This window comes from Simochromis diagramma, unplaced genomic scaffold, assembly GCF_900408965.1.
Source record: "Simochromis diagramma unplaced genomic scaffold, fSimDia1.1 OVJJ01000604.1, whole genome shotgun sequence".
NCBI lineage: Eukaryota > Metazoa > Chordata > Actinopteri > Cichliformes > Cichlidae > Simochromis > Simochromis diagramma.
This window is the reverse complement of record NW_024387416.1, coordinates 1188177-1206203: the sequence shown is the minus strand read 5'-3', so window position 1 is coordinate 1206203 and position 18027 is coordinate 1188177. Positions and strand designations below refer to the sequence as shown.

The 18027-nt window shown below is 40.8% G+C and overlaps 1 protein-coding gene across 2 annotated transcripts in view; it reads left to right on the top strand.

Annotated features, from left to right (window-relative positions):
- Nucleotides 1-13000: 13000 nt before the first annotated feature.
- Nucleotides 13001-18027, top strand: part of LOC120721800 (phospholipid-transporting ATPase ABCA1-like) — a 189804-nt gene continuing 184777 nt past the window's right edge. For both annotated transcript variants that reach the window (XM_040012354.1, XM_040012355.1), the window contains exon 1: nucleotides 13001-13881. The gene's annotated coding sequence lies outside the window, so the exon portion shown is untranslated. The remainder of the gene's footprint in view (nucleotides 13882-18027) is intronic.

Genomic DNA, 18027 nt, shown 5'->3' with positions numbered 1-18027 from the left:
TTTGAAGAGGCTCTAAAAAATAGCTCTGTTATCAGCACTCATAATGAGCTCCAGGCTTACTGGAGAGAGATCGGAGCATGAAGCCTTTCTTCCATTGTTTCATCTAGAAGTAATCGATACCCAATCAAATCTTATTTTTATTTAGTCTTGTAAAGGAATGATTTGGTAGTACTTTCACATTGTTGGCAACATGACCGGAGGCACCTATTGCAGGGTGGACATGAGTAGGATGTTCAGCACAAAATAATACAATCCAATACAATTGGCATGCATTGAAGGCTGCGATTGTAAAGCTAATAAAGCTGATGTCACCATGTTGAATTAATTATTTTTTTCTTCACACAACATAATGAAAACAATTCAAAACTCACAAAACTAAATACTCAAAAAGTGGCAGAGATTTACGTAAACACATTAAGCGCTTTAAGTGGGAAAGGTTTGTATTATATCCACCTACCTGTAGGTGGTGCAGTTCTATATTTCCTATACCGATACCGATAGCCAGTAACGATACTAAAGTGTCAAATAATTGATACTTTAGACATAGTATGCTATACAGTTTGCTACCTAGCTTAATCATCATTGTTATTCTATATTTACTTTATTAACAGGACAGTACAAAGAGTTGCCATCAATCTAGGAAGAAAATAAGCGAAACAACAGGTAAGATTAATATGAATACCAGTATGCAACCACACTGGTCATTGGCATTGGGGTCACCTGCCCAGTAGTGGTCTGTGTTACTGCAAACTTTAGTATGGATTTGATACCAAGTAAATACAGGACCAGTATTGCTGACACCAGTACTGACACTTTTAACTTAAAAACCCAGCTTATGCATAGGGGAAACCAAAGTGCAACACAAAAATGAATCTGCTAGCTGCTCCCAATGTAGGTCCAAACCACAAGTTTTGCAGTTTCACGACAACAGAATACTTTATTTATCGTTAGAGGTAGGAAACATCAGGTTGGGCACAGCCAAAACAAACAAAACAGTCTAGAAGGAAAACACAAATAACTTACCTATCATAAAGAGTACTCAACTAAACACACAGCCTGATTGGAAACAGGGAGTTGGCAGGACCACTCGAGTCCTGACGGGTCCCAATTTTCAGCCAATGATCGGAAGCGAAAATGGACAATGCTACCCTCAGGTGTGAAAGAGCTGAAGGAATACACAAAATTACGACCTGGCTCTTTACAGGGGAGAGCATTGACCACACTGTGATTTTTTTTTACTCTCAACAATAATTAGTTAACACACTAAAACACACCATCTATTCAGTCGCACTAGTATTGGTCGGATACCATTGGTCTGTGTCGGTATTGCCAATATTATGATTGATTGACCCACCCCTACTGCTCAGCCAGTTGAGGTATGCTGGCATCCATCTAGTTTTATTATTAGCCATAGCAGCTAGCCTCCACCTTAATCATAACAGCTTATGTGGCTATCGTTAATTAAAACAGCTCGCATTAACTGGCTAGGGACTTGGTGGAGTTAGGTGTTAAGTGGAGGAGGCAGAGGCAGCGTTGTTGATATTAATATTGCTGGAAATCTAATAGTTTTTCAAATTCTTCACTCTATATTTAACAGTGATTCAAATTTCATTCACCGATGCAAATTTGACAAATATATGAACATATATACAAACATGTATATGCTACAATCAGCAGTAATGAAGAAGAAAATTATGATTGTAATTTTTCTATTGATCGATATCAGCCCAGGCTGCGATACTCCAGATCGTCTGTTTTTATTGAGTTTGCTGTCTCGACACATCGGCAATCACACATGATTTCTGATAGCCGAAGATGTTTATTATGATTCATGTGATATTTGTACACTGAGAAGCATTTAACACTTGTGTTTTTAACGGCGTGATGGAAGAGTCTGAACCCGCGAGCAGGTTTATTTGTTGGGCTCTATTTGTTTTGTGGCTTCAACTGATTCCTGATTCTCTGTCATTCACAACCTGGGGGAGTCATTTTAGAAGGCAGAGGCTGATGAATGGGATATCAACGGGATGCTGCAGAAAATGATTATGTGTTACGCAGCAGAGACAGCAGTTGTATCTCAGCTGCAGCACAAACTGGAAAATGACAGATTTACCAGATAGTAGGAAAAGACGAAATTATAAATTAAAGATCTTTGCGTTTAGGGAAGAGCCCACCACTGTCCGCATTTTCTACACCTCTACTCTGGAGAATACACCAAAGGAGACACTTAATAAAAGCACAATGATTTTAATCAATGAAAGTGATTCCCTGTTGTTTTTACCTTTAATAATAAAAGTCAAAACTGTCAAAACTTGGTGGATTTCTTTTCCCACCTCCACTCTAAAAATCCCTCTAATATCTCTGTCACCCATCAAATTCTCAGAATTATTCAAGAAATACCAAATTAGCTGCCGAGAACTTGGATGTCATCTTTCATTCAACTCCAAAGGTTTGTGCAATCCTATTTTCATCAAGACTGATTCAAAAGGCATGCGAGGCATCTTCAAATTGGGCATGTTTTGACAGGGAACAAGTGACTTTTTCTGCGTAATAAATCTTGGATTGAGTGTTGTAGGTCTTCATATCCTGAGCCGTTCATTCCCTGCAGCTAATTCAGCATTCAGCTGCCAAGTTTTTGACAAGATGTTGAAAAAGAGACCAAATTAGTCATTTTTACAGCACCGTAATTGGCTTCTGGATTTAGATTATTTTTTAATTACCTTCAAACAAACATCTTTTTTTAGGAGCTTCTGCTGTTTATGACCTCAGATAAAGACGCGTACCCGAGCTGCCTGCTCGACACTTAAAGACGCTGTGGCATGAATGAAGACAGGAAGATGTCACCTGTCACCAACAAAACAGCCACTCAGTGTCTATGCTTAAACTTTTTGGGGTGATTTTTTATTCTTGTCCATCTGCCAAAGGTTTTTTTTCACTCACATCTACAGTGCTGTGCAAAAGTCTTGAGCCATTCCTGATTTCTTTATATTTTGCTTCCAAGGTGCCACTTTTTTTGCATTCGTAAAGTGGTGTTGAGCAACAGTTTCCAGTTTTTCTTTGTTCACTCATTTTTAGTCCAGTCCTTGTACCCGATCATTTTCAGAGGAACGGGGTTTGTTTGTTTAGCTATTTGAGTCATTCAAGCCTAAACATGTACCAAACTCAAGGGATGAACCAGTGTTGTGTCTACACAAAACAGACAACTTGGCAAAGAAACAATCCTAAATTTTATCTTTAGGCGTTTTGTTACTGGCAGCCGGTCAGAAACACATAATTTGTTCCCATTTCTTTAGTTGAATTTCTGGAAATTGCCATTTTTTTCCTGAATAGTATATTAGTATAGTATAGTACTAGTTGAGTATATTAGACCAATGGCCAATATTTATGCCACAGCTGCCCTAAATTAACAGTATTGTTAATTACTAAAATCATTTTTGGTGTTTCTTTAATGGAATATGTGAGATCTTTAATCAAAATTATATTTTTAATGCTAAAATATAAAAGTTGTTATGAACGTAACGTGAGCGTTCGCTGTGTGGTTTGGAATCGCTCCGAACGATTAGAAACAGCAAGATGGAGACGGATAACTTTCTTAGCAGCCTCTTTACTCGCAGCGCACCGCAACAACGAAAAACACTTCCTGTGTACAGCCCTCATGAATACGTCACTGGCCAATCAGAAGCCAGGAAATCCTATACTTGCGTCAATGCAGGGAAAACAACTAGGTAGATTCAACACATACTCATTACTGCTTTGAACATGCATGTGTAAACATCCAGATGTGTAAACATGTAAATATCAGAACTAGGGCTGCCACGATTAGTCGACTAGTCACGATTACGTCGACTATCAAAATCGTCGACAACTGATTTAATAGTCGACGCGTCGTTTGAAGCTTTGTAAGATCACAAAAGATGCAGGAATAAGTAGTAGGATTTAAGAGTGTAATAATTATTACACAGAGAATTATTTTCTCAGAGAAGTCCAGTGTGCTGCTTCAAATTTGGGTATAAAAAAGGGGAATTCATTCATTTTTTGTTAAACTAGATTTTTAAAGAATTTGAAAATATTTGCGTTTTCTCGTTACCTGAAATATCTCAGCACTGTGCGCAGTTTGTCCTTAAAAATGTTCAGCATACCGCACAAATGGAGGACAAAAGAAGTGGCAGACTGAAAAACATATATATACAGCAGATGAGCAGTATCTGAAAGAAGAAACAGAAACGGGAAAAACAACCCAGGAAGGACTTGGGAGATACACCTGGGCCTTGAGCTGATTTATCTACTGTTCACTGAAGCCTCATCAGAAATGGTCTCAGTGGAAGGGTGGCTGTCAAGAAGCTACTGCACATTTGTCTTGCAAAATATAAAATAATCAGTGATGCCTCAAGACTCACGTATGTATTTAAAACCAACCAAACACAAGAAACTAAAGCTATAGTGCAGCCGCTCTCCAAAGCACTTCATATTCTACGTTTTCCAGGTTCATTCATTAGCCTAGATAAGGTCAAAATCCGTGCGTCTGTGCCGGATAATGACTGAGAGAGTTTCCACCTGCAAGCGGCATAAAGAGCGTATTAAGAATAGTGCTGTGATGATTATTTTGAAAACACAGTCTGGGACAGAGAAACCCATCTGTCAGTTGGGCCCTGGTGAGCAACTGTTTGGATAATGCAGATAAGGTTGACGGATAAGTATACTAAGGTAAATTTACTTTCAGACCCTGTGTGGGGTTAAGAGTACCGCGTGGAGCTCGTAGTGCTGCTAAGTATATCTGTTTGTTGTCTAAGTGTCTTTGTGTACGGATCGTGTGAAAAGATTAATAATGTAGCGGCACACGGCACCAACACTTTATACAGTATGGATGTTAATATCCTGATAAGTGAGCGGCAGGTGAATTTCATTTCTGTGAAACTAAAACTTCTCTTATTTTCAAAATTATGTAGTTAGTTTTGGGTTTTAATGTCGTGTGCTTTCCTCTTGAGTTCCCCTATTTGTTTCTTTTAATGGTGAAGATTAGATATTTTCAAAAAAAGGCACAAACACTCCACAATACAAGGAGGGATACAGATTTAAAAACAAAATTGTATTCTTAGTGCAGCTTTTATCTTTAATGCATGGTGTATTTTGTTGCTTTTTGCTTTGAAAACTAAGATTGTAAATTGGCTCGATAGCTTTATTTTGGAAAAATGAGAGTTTGGATTGTATCATAGAAATCACACCTGCAAAATGCTCTTTAACAAGCTTGTCTGAGCGACTTACCCAATTTGCAGATCTTGTAAATCAGTCAGCTTTGACAGTTAGCATATGCAAAGCAATTCAGCGCTGTGTTTCTGGAGATGGGCAGCACAGCCTACAGGTTCCCAATGTGAGCTGAGCTCCCTCTGTGACTACGTGGGTGTCCTCTGGGTGAGTGTAAATTGGCCATAGGTGTGTATGTGGGAGTGTATGGCTGTCTGGCTGTGGTGGACTGGCAGCCTGTCCCAGATGTACCACACCTCTCACCCTAAAGTCAGCTGGGATGGCCTCGAGCTCCCCGAGGTCCTGAACTGCATAAGCGGTGAAGAAAATGGGCAGATGTACGTATGTTTCTTGAGTCAACATGGGCATCAAGGCCATCAATAATAAATGCAGAATTCACTTAATCCAGCTATTGATAACACTCTGACACTGATAACATCAGCATTGCATCCTGCATCCCGAAAGACTTGTTAGCATCGTTTTAGTCTGATGGAAATATCCACCCGTACATGTGGGTACTCTACCTAGCCAAGCCGGTGGGGCAGAACCGTCTACTGCAGATGATACCTGTGCTGACTTTGGCCCCATCAATACTGCTGGCACAGAACAGCCTTGGCATTGTTGTTCCTGTCGTTTCTCCATGCCAGTGTAGCAGCAGGTGTCACACCTGGCTGTGGTCTGGCAGTCTATTAGCCCATTGATCACCGGCTGTCCGCATGCGCAGAGAAGGAAAGTCCCTCTCAGTTTTCCTATCACTGGTTCCTGTTGCTGCAAACATGCAATCGTACACTTCCTGGAAAACACGGACTCACTCAAAAGCAGTTTTCATGCAGGCGTGCACTGAGGGTAATGCTTGCCCTTTTTTGACGATGGCTGTAGAGTGGCAAAGTTATGACCCCTCACTGGTTTTCCATGATGAGCATAAACATAAAAGGATGTGCAAATTACACAGTTATGTCTTGGATACATGGACAAGAACTCATAGAATGCTTTTTTCTTTTACTTGGGCACTGAAAGCATGTTTCAGTGAGCAACTCTGGATTCAGTATTTTGCCCCAGGCATGCACGACTGGGGTTGAACCATTAACCATCCTATTAGTTGATGCCTTGCTCTACCCTCTGAACCCCAGCTACCACAGTGAGCCACAGATGAACGTGAAGTCATAAAAACCAGGCAAAATGTATTTTATATGCCTTCTATAATTCTCAGTTTTAATTCTGATAATTTAAATCCCTGTTTGAACACTGAGGGGGAACAAAAGACAATCATCTGTAATGATCCGTTTCAGTGTAAAATTCCCGTACTTGCTAACTTTGTGGAACTTTAACCACAAGTCAGAATTAATTTCCATTTTGAAGAGCTAATTATGAACATCAAGCTGAATGAGGTTTCTCAAAATAGCATCACAACAGAATCGCAGCCACCTGTTATTTTGCCATTCAAATGATGTGCGGGAGCGACACACACACGAGGCTTTGCCCAGATCAGGATGGATGTTTCTGCTTTATTTTACAATGGCCCAGATTTCACCATCCATACAGCAGCCATTCAGATCATTGTCAGTTCAGATTAACTTTATTTTTTCAGGATGAAAGAAAACCTGAACCCTTGAGCCCACAGCGAGGAAATCCCACGGCTATATTTATTTTCTTTCTTTTTGCTGCCATGGTTTTTTTGTCCGCCTGTCTCCTCAGATGGAAGAGTCACTGTAAATTAGTACATAGCTATTCTGGAGCATCACATTTATGTCATGATTAACTACAGGAGGTGGACTCAGAAGGAGGCAGTCACGAGTGTGAAGGAATTTCTTGTAAACCAAAGATTACCTAAAGCTTCTGCATTTTTTTTTTTTACACCAAGCCTGACACACCCTTCCCAGGGATTTTAGACTCTTCCCTGTATTAAATAAGGGATCTTTTGCATGTTAGGCAAATGCTTTAACCACTACACTAGGATGCCTCTCCTTCCAAAATCCTAAATGGCAGGTGATTCTTTAGGCTAGAGGAAGGCAGACTGTACATAGTGGAAAGTATCTTGAGAATCAAGGGGAGCGAGTGGCCTGACTGGGGAGTCTTCTGGATGCAGACGGGGAATAGGCAAGCAGGTGAGAAACCTAATTTTCTTTCTTTTCCTTTGCAAGTTTTTCGGAAGTCACTTGTAACAGGTGTGTTTCCTAAGACAAAAATATTACTCCTTAGCCACAAGCACCGGGAGAGGAACCAGAGAGAGAGGACGAAAATCCATATTATGAAGCTAATGATAAGTAATGCACACAAAAAACTAGAGCCTGATTACTGCTACTAGACCAATAGCGGTCTGCATGAGCATGGAAGAATGAGTCGCTGTGGATGATCAGGAAATACGGGAGACAGATATGGGGACTAGCGCTGTGCGATACTGGAAATTTTGGTGTTGATTCTACACCAAGTAAATACAGGGCCAGTAAAGCCGACGCTAATACCGATACCAAGACCGATACTTGACCTTGATACGTGGCCTTATAAAGGCAGTGTATGTAGGGGAGTCATGATTTATGAGACACATTGTCAGTTTGCTGAATCTGACCATAAATGAATGACCACTCAGATATTTGAAGTTTACACAGCTACATTCTTGCGTGCAAATATGCTAAAAGTTTATTTTGCGATCCAGAAAGGGTAATAAGAGTGATATTAAAACCAAGTAGCTGCAGTAGTAGTAGCTATTGTTGAAAACTGGAACTGGCTGGACCATTCTGGGATATGGTGGGTCCGGGGGATTTTCGGGAGGGGCACTGAAATTTGGGATTCTCATGGAAAAATCGGGAGGGTTGGCATGTATGTATATAAATAAACTTGACATTCAACACAAAAGGCTTATTTTGCTGTAGTTCATATTTGAGGCGAATTTGAAAAGAGAAACCTAAAATAAAATCAACTCCGCCCATCCCTACTTATGACTGAAGCACGGGACGACCTGCTGATGCCCCTCCTCCTGATCCAGCAACCTCCAACCTATAGAGAGGGAGGGAGCACATCGGTATATGTGTGGCGCCACAATGACACTATTCATGGGGTAGGAAGGGGTCACTTAATACTGAAATTGATATAAATCATGTGCGTCCACCAGATCTCATTCTGGTCGAACACTTTCTGTACAGGAGTCTTATTTTGGAGGGGTGAAGTGTTGTACAGTGTTTCCCTACTCATTAAAATCATTAAAGTCCTAAACAATCAGTGCAAAACACTGATTCAGAAGCTTTATAATACTTTTTCCTTTAATTCACCGCCTGCTTGTTTTCCTATTCACAGCATCTTCCTCTGATTTGGTGGGAAAAGGTGACATCACTGAATACCTGAGTGTCCGAGTCCTCGTTTGACTCCTCATGAACAATAACGCTGCAATCTCACCTTGATCAAAAATGTTGCTTTAAAGGACATGGCTGATGTAAAAGTGACCGGCGTCCTTGGTGTTTTTCCTCACACCATGTTCCCACTGTGGCGATGTCAAAATAGAGCACGTAAGTTGTTTTTTCTTTTTAAATCGTTGCTCTGCCTCTGCACAGTCTGTGTGGGCTGTGCTGGCTAAAGTCGAAACAAACACAATTGTAGCCATGGCCAGTAGGCAGGAAGAGGCAACAGCATCTGTCGAGTGAGGCTGTTATTTGTTTACCTCAACTTCTCTGGTTTTTCTTCTCCCCAGGACACTTCTCCACCTGCTTGGAAGGAAGAAATAACACAGGGTGGAAAGCCAAAAATGCCAGCTGTGACCCTACGGGGCTGTCAAACATCCATCCGTTGCCGGCCTTCGTCGGCTGTCCGTTTTTGTCCAGATTAGCGCGGTTAACAGTCATCTGAGTGCATACTACTCACCTCATCAGCCAGGAGAGTTGGAAGCGTAGTGCGAAGAGTCCAGGCGATATCTCTCAGAGGCTCTCGGTCTGGCTTTTCTCCCCCCACGAGTCTTTAGTAAGCAGCCTGAGCTATCGACTTGGGCATTCATCTGTAATCATTTCTCTTATTTAGCTGAAATTGATTGAAATGAAGCACACACACAGGGGTCTAGCCGAGTAAGAGTGCCAGCTTGAACTTTGATGCACATAAAAAAAAAAAAGTCAGTGGGTGAACTTTTCTGCTCTTCAGTTTCCCCCGGGGCAATAAAATCAATAAGGGTTGCAAAGCAGCTTGTTACTCCATCCACTAGGTCGTGTGGTGACGAATCATTTTACTTGGATAAATCACAGCAAACATTACCTCTCTCTCAGTAGTTGGATGGTATAAAGCAGAGAGGCAAGGATAGTGGGAACGTCTCGTCTCTCTTTAATGTTCATTCTCATTTTTGAAGGGGGGGAAAGGATTTCTTTCCTCTAAATGCCCCATTAGTTTTATCATTTAATCCGGCCCTGTTTCATCTGTTCCTCTGCATTATTTCAGAGTCTGCTCTCCATCCATCTTTCTGCGCAGACACGCCAAAGACGGTAAATAATGCACCGGCACCGAGCTCCTCGGAGATGAAAAACCATTAAATTAATAGTTTGCTACACTGAATATCTGCTTTCATTATTACTTCTTCCACTACTTTTTGCTTTACTTCTCGCACACCCGTCGGTCTGAGGCCCCTGGCTCATTTCTTCTTGTCAGGTATGGATTGTGTTCCCATTATCATTTTTGCTCCTTAAGGTATGCAAGAGGCAAATGACAAGGTAACGCTGTTGCAAATGTTCCCCGTGTTTTTCATTAGCATGGCTAGACTAATGCAGGGTTTACTGACCTGGGAACAGCAGGTGTACTCCACTGCGCTGGCACCTTCAAGCGGCAGCACTTCATTAGTCGAAGCAATTACTTTTGGGCAGTCGGTGTTTCACCTGGGTTCCATGAGTGTGAATGTCTGTAACTAATTGAGAGTATGGACCTACACGGACCTACACAGGCAAGTCACACTGACCCTTGAGTGATTGTGCGGGAAAGAAAAGTTTTCTATAGTTTTAAAAGACGACTGAGGACAAAAGACCTTGATCACAGTAGTAACAAACCCTAAAATAAATATTTTAGGCACCATTTATATATATATATATGTGTGTGTGTGTGTGTGTGTGTGTGTGTGTGTGTGTGTGTGTGTGTGTGTATATGTGCATGCAGGAACTTGCAGGTCCTGAGGAATGGCTTCTTAGAATAGTGTAATAAAGTCAAATGGGATCCTGCACCTTAATTATCATTATAAGTTCATTAAACGCTTACAGTTGATGGTTTGGAGCATTTTTTTACAATGACAGAAGAACTGCCTTCAGCTTCACAGAAAATTAAATTTTAATCAGATCCTTTCACATTTTCTGATCATTCATTAGTGTTTTAAAGTTAAAGTTTACTCCTTTTTTAAAAAAAATAAATAAAAGGTCATAATTAAGAACAATGTCAGCAGTAATTAGCAGTTACAGCCAGAAGGTATACATGTTTTATGTTTTTGAACTGCAGGGTGTATCAAAGAGAATCATCCGATCTCAGAGTGCTGTAACTCTGCAGCCATCGGTAACAATCGAAACAGGAAGCAGTCATTCCGGGCAGACATTCCCAAATTTAATTCCATTACAGTCTGTTTCAAACTCCAACAATCTTCATCCCCCCCTAACCCTTTGATCGCAGTTCCGATTGTGACCTGGACTTAATTTGAAGTGTTTGATTTTCCATTAAAAGCCTTACTTCCACTCCCTGTTTGCCAATCAGAATTGTAAATATGTCAAATCTTTAAGTGCATGAATTTGTTTTATTAGTTAGATTTTTCTATGTGAATATTTAATTGAGAGTATAAACTAAAAAAATATTTTGAAGTGATTATTTTTTATTTGCTTGCTTAAACAGGTGACCTGCTGTATATACTGATAAGCTACTGGAGGGGCCTGGGATTGACATTATTATAATAGATAAAATTATTAATGTCACTGTGCTGTCAGGTTGTGACCCAGTGTGCAACACCATCTGGAAAGTATCTGATTGCCAGTCATGCATTTTTCAGCATGGCAATGATCCCAAACACACTGCCAGAGCAGTGAACACACAGCAGAGCACCATCAGTCACAATCCTGTGACTCTGACAGTGTTTTGTGTTTTCTGGACTCTGAAGTTCTGTCATTATTTTCAGTTTGATTCTTAGTTTTCTTACAGTTTAGTTTATCATTTGTATCGATCTCTCGTTACAGGTGCTGTTTGTTTTGTATTAGTCTGTAGGTTTTATAGTTACAGCTCTCTGCTTCCCTCATGTTCCCTTCTCTAGCTTTAGGTGTTCCCGTTATGTTACTTCCTGTTTTATTTTGATAGTCTTTATCTCATGTGTTAGTTTTAGTTTTACTTTCCTCAGTCTCTCCAATTGTTTGCACCTGTGAGTTCCCCGCAGATGTGTGTTATGTACCCTCAGTTTGTTTCTGCTTGTCGCTTTTACTGTGTTTGCTGTGTTGTTCTGTCGTCCCCTGTGGTTCCCGAGTTCCTGGTATTTCCCCCAGCGTTTCCTCTGCTTATCCACGGACTTGTTATTTAGTCACCTGACGGACTGCTGTTACGCCTACGATTAATGTTCATCTGTATTTTGATCCTAGCCAGCTCACGACTCTGCTCTGGGCGTCCTCGTTCACCATTAACCATGACAACTATCAGTCATGGACTGACCTTTTAAGAGCCCGGACCTCAACATTATTAAAGCAGTGTGGGATCGTCTTGACAGAGAAGTGAACAAAAAACAGCCAACATCCAAAGCTGACTAAGAGAGTTCCTAGGCGATGACTTTCAAGCTTGTTAGAGTCGTACAAACTTTCTTTTGTTTTATATACTGTACTTCCATCTCTGTTTGCACATGTGCCTTTAGAGTTCTCCATCTGTTTCTCATGTTCCTAGCAAAACCTAAGGAAATGTGGGTATTTTAACTTTTGCACATAGCCATAAACTGGGTTATTAAAATATGCAAACAGCAGATGGACAGACAGACATTTCAAAAATCACAAATCAGTCAGATGGGCTAACATTGCGAACACAGAAAAAGGCACAGTTCCTACTTCTTTATTTTTACTTTTTTGGAATCAGATTTGGCTTTAGGGTCAAAGCTGTTGAATTATCACCTCAGCGGTGAGTGAATCCTAAACTGAGAGGCTGTCGGCTAGGGGCCTGTTCCTGTAAATGCTCTCACTCTCTTGCAGTAGTGCCGTGTCATACTCCATACCAAGGAAACACAGGGGCAGTAATGCCAATACTGATGCCGATACTTTTAACCTGTAATGTAGGGGAGAGCTTTTCAGATTCTGAGCACATTTGACAAATAAATCACTGTGAGCTTTACTTTCCAAAATAATTAGCTAAATGTGCCTGTCTCTAAAGTACCTTGGGTCAAATATGTGTTTTTCGCCTGTGTTTAAGGTTATAAAAAAATAGACATGACAATCATTACAAAAAGGCTCAGACATTTTTCATCGTGCATGTTTAAAGTACAGTTTTTCATTCCCAACATTACAATTAATTTAACACAGTTCAGTAGGATACACGCTGAACTAAGAGGACAGGGTCAAAGTATCGACCATCTAGCACTAGTATCGATCTGATACCAATATCATCTATCTTACACCCCATGTTATTCAAAAACCTGACTGGGCATCATGTAGATGTAGTAGCTGGCAATTGTCTGACATTAAAACATTACTGGACAGCAGCCTTCACATGAACTATATATAATGTAATATAATATAATATAATATAATATAATGTAATATAATATAATATCTTTGGGCTACAAGGAAGAAAAAAATGTTTTGCTGAGGTGTTTCCGGATCAGTTATAAAATATCACCCTCTATGTTTGTCTGTGAGACCTCTATATTTATTTCCTGACTACCTTCTCGGTAAACACCCATCTCATCTCCGTATTTATATCCTCCCAGTGCACCTTTGGCATTACTCTTTATCACCCGGAATAATAAACTCTTACGTCTCCTTGTTACCTAATTATATGGTTGCTGTAAAACCCTACAGTCGACGCGCATAGCTGCATATCCCATGTGACGCATTCGGCTGATTATCAACAACATCATCAACGTTTTCACTTTGGCTCTGTCTCGGTAAATAAATGCTCTCCCCGTGATCCCATCTGGTCTCAAACCGCTCTCATCGCAGCTCGACTTATTAAAATAAAGATGAATGTTTCCGACTAATGAGATCATGAATCATTTCAGCTCAGTCAACAGGTGACCAAATTTGAAAGTTTGCTGCGAGGCACCCCGCGAGACAAACGCGCACAATGCCACAACAAGGGAAGCCAAATGTAAGGCCAGTGCTCCCGTTCACCCTCTCTCGCCTCTCCGGGTGACTGAGACAGGACTACAAGACGCAGACATATGCGCTCTGCTGCGGGCCTCGGCTTTAAGGGAGCGCGCTGTGCAATGTGCACCACCTGTGCGCTTACCGGCTGTAGCTACAGTCGCTACGACAGGCTCAGCGGAGGTCATTTGCATACTTTATGATTCCAGGTAAAAGGGGACAGCGATCGTGAGAGACAGGCGGGGAATGAGAGAGAGAGAGATTGCAAAAGGCTTTCTGCGTCAGTCATAAGGGCTGCCAGTTAAAACTACTCGTAATCCATCTTTAAGCCCCAAGATGTGCTGATGGGTGAAAGCCAAACAACTTTGAGGTAGGTTACTTCTTCTTCTTTCTGAGAGGGTGAGAGTTTGTTTTTCCTCTAACAGGACACGTGTTTTGTGATGCTGTCTTTCTGGTGTTCTTCTGCGGTGTTTTTTTCTTTTTCTTTTTTTGTAGCTTGCTCTCTCTACTCCCTAGGCTAGCCCAGGCTCAGACTCTGGGAAGCCAAACACACTCCTCTCCTTTTTATTCCCCCTCCTGTCTTGTCTGCAGCGGATAAAACAGAGCGCCCAGAGAAGCGATTATCTTAGTGGGGAAAAAAAAAATAATAATAAACTCTTCTGGAGGCTGGCTACATTTAAAATGTCAATAAAGAGGGCTGAGGAGGATATAAGGGATTACAGTTTATACCTATTTGGGGGGTTTTGTTTTACATAATAACCAAATAACATGAAATACTTGCTGTTTAGTGTTTGGTGTCAGGGAACTTAAACGTCCTCATCCTACAGGTGGACAGATCGAATATCATAGTATCGATACCACCACTGCTATTGGTATTAGATTGATCAATACTTTGTTTGTATACTCCAAGTTCAGTATGTAGCCCACTGAAATCATGGCACACTGCTCTCCGCTACATAAGCTGCTTTTATAAAGAAAAAGTATCGGTATTGGTATCAGCATACTGACCCTGCATTTATTCTGTATTGATGTCAGATTGATACCACAATTTGCAGGATGGCACAGCACTAGCGTAACAGCTGAGTTAGAAGGGAGTCAAAGTGAACTTTAACCCATGCTGAGCAACCTTACTCCCATGCTAATGATTTACTCAGTGCCAGGGCTGCTTCGACAGCCAGCGAGCTAAGTATAAGCAATGCCGCATAGCGTGTACCTTTGTACGTGTCTTAATGAGTCATTTAAGCGCCAGCGATTACTGTTTTTTAATTCATCAGTTTAATTTATATCTAATGAATGAGTAATCAGGGCCTGAAAATGACTGACAAGTTGATCCGAGTAGATGAGAGCTTAGAAGTATTACTTCCCTCTAACTAATTACATGTAATGACCGCTTTAATATCAGTAATAGCGTTCTGACTTATAATCAGTTTGACAGCTTAAGGTTTGTTTGAATAAAGGGAGTAATTGGTGCAAAAATCAGATGCAGGTTAAACAGGTGAACAAAAAATGTTTTGTTCAGCGTGCAGATCACAAGGACGTAAAAAAGTTTTCAGAAGAAGTTGTTAAAATAAAACTTGATATAAACTAGCACTGCAGTCCCACTGATGCCATCAGCAAAACCCCTGATTAGGCTGATCATTTCAATTTCAAGCCATCTGTGTTAGAAGGATACACTCAGTGCCTACTTTGCTCTCTAGTTTACATTTTTAGAAATGACTTATTGTGGCACAGATTAAACAAGGTGCTGTAAACATTCCTGAGAGATTTGTGTTTATGTGGACAGATGTGAATCTCGTGCTCCGCCACAAATCTACCGGATCTACTGTAGGTTTCTTTCTGGTAAAAGGAAGTTTTTCCTTCCCACTGTTGCCAAAGCGCTTGCTCATAGGGCGTTGTGTGATTAATAGGGCTCCTTTCCAATAATGTAGCGTCTTGACCTTGTGATAAAAGGCACCTTGAGGTGACTCGTCTTGTTATTTGGCGCTATATAAAAAACCAAAACACAAACATCTTCTGATGATGCAGAGCTGAGCACTTTCTTTGAAGTGTGTGCTTTATTTATTCTCAGAAATAGCTTGTCAAGCTAATTCTGCAACAGCATACTCATGTCAAACCATCTTCTAAAGCAAAGGCATAATGGGTAGATGTCCTTGTCAGCCCAGTAAGTAAATAGATGTGTAGTGCTTTTTTTTCTCCTCTTTATAATAGATTCTCTCTTTACAGTGTGCCGACTGTAGAGAGAAGTATTTCGTTTATTTAGTGCATCATACTGATATTATCTTATCCAGAGTGTTCCAGAAGGGCTCATTATTTACATCTGATGTTGAGTTCTTTTCCTAACATCTAACGCTGTGCTGCGTGTAAGGAGACCGACCTTGCTGCAGTTTTCAGAAGCTTATGTGTACAACTGTGAGCAGTGGGGTCAAGAATCTCTTTTAATACCAAGTATTATAGTCCAGTAGGGCTCTCTACTTACATTGCTGAGATTTCTATGTGTGGCTCTAAAAGAAAATTAAGATCCATCTTTGGGTCGCTTGGCAGAGCTGGCACAGGGACAGGCAGGAGACTTGCCTGAGGGAGAGCACAGGGAGGGGACTACTTGCTGGTGAGGTGCAGTGTTAGAGTGATAGCAATGCAAAGAGAAATGGCAGATTCTTGCAGCTTCATCACTTCGATCCTTGTGTCCTACAGCTGGATATAGGTTAACAGACGAAGGCCAGATGGGTCTTCATCCTTGCATCCGCACGTTATGCCGTTTGTATTGGAAATATGCGGAAATATGTACTAGTTATTACAGCAGGCAGGACTAAAAGCAACAAAACTAAGGTGTTGGTATTTGCAGCTATTGTTAATACATCAAGCCGATTGGGAAAAGGAAAGATGTATACATTTATACACCTGGCTAAATGTAATGCAGTCTGACATAGTAGTTCTCCGGAAGCTAAAGCAGCCACCTTGAAATTATTCCAAACTCTATCAAGGTTATAATGTTTTAAACAGTTTTATAGAGATGTTAATTCCATTTTGCAAGATGTACTTGCAAGACGCTGTTAAATTGCATTGCATTATAGAGAGAGGTAATATAAATGGGATGGTAGAAATGTTCGTCAGTGCAACACAAAATACCTGAACGGGAATACAAACGATAACCTCCAAAGCGTGCACAGAGTTTGATAATGTGCATTGGTCTGACGAAGGTGTTTTGTTTTGTTAGTGTTTTGAAAGACAGTGAGATCATCAACCTTGAGCTAAAATGACCAAGACTGGAGACACAAGCAGCTTGAGAGCCCAGGGTTTCTGTGACTCTCAAACTCACAATGCAACAAATGGAAGCCCTGCATTTAGCAGCGTTTTAAGGGGAGAAAAGAGGTTTTGGAGCATTCTGAGGATATGAATGGACCAAGGAGAAGTGGATTATGGAGTGGCTTTAAAAGTTTCTGTGGACATTTTAATGTTGTCTTTTACCGTGAAACTGGGTCTGAATCCATTGTAGTCGCCATGAATTCAAACTGCAGTTTTCTGTGAAGCAGGTAGACTAAAACGTTTCAGTCCTTTTATGGATGTTGAGTAAAAGTTGAGTGCACCTCAAGTGCAGAACTGTTGATAAAAGAAACAGTTTACCCAGGTTACTTTTTTGGGCGGGGGGAGACTGACGTTATGATGCTACAACATGTGATAATGCTTTCCTCAGCTATCAGTAATGTAGGTATTGCAGTATGATACCCACATTAACGAGATCACCACAATATAGCTATTCTGTCATACTCGATACAAAACAATATCTGTCATGTCATTGCGCCTTAAAAAAACAGGAACCAGGTATTGTGTATGCATTCACTGCCAGCTGGGTCACTCTTTTAAATGTTACCCTCTTTCATCACGAGACGTTGTGACTGGCAAATCAAATTGTGTGGGAATTTATTGAGCTTGTGCATGATTTAAGAAAATCACAAGTGTATTGACAACTCCATCATAACAGCAAATAGTACAACATATTTTCTAGTGCCGTCAGCGTTAATCTCGTTAAAATGACGTTAACGCCATAGCCGCATTAACACTGCAAATCGGCGCTAACGCATTGACGAGCTAACTGAGCTAACTGCGCTAACGCATTGACGAGCTAACTGAGCTAACTGCGCTAACTGCGCTAACGCATTGACGAGCTAACTGAGCTAACTGCACTAACGCATTGACGAGCTAACTGAGCTAACTGCGCTAACGCGTTGATGCCGTGCAGCCCCACGCACCGGGCGATCCACGCTAACTCGCTAACGGAGATTTGCCATGTTAATGCAGTTACGTCATTTTAACGAGATTAACGCTGACAGCGCCAGTATTTTCATATAACAAATAATAATTAAAAACAATGTGCTGCAAAATTTGAATCAAAGCAACACATGCATGTTCAAAATGTGTACGTGTAAAGACATACAAACACAATCAGCCATATAGTCAGACATTCATTCCAAACTATACACTTCCATACACACAAACAGATTGAAACTATAGCTCATAA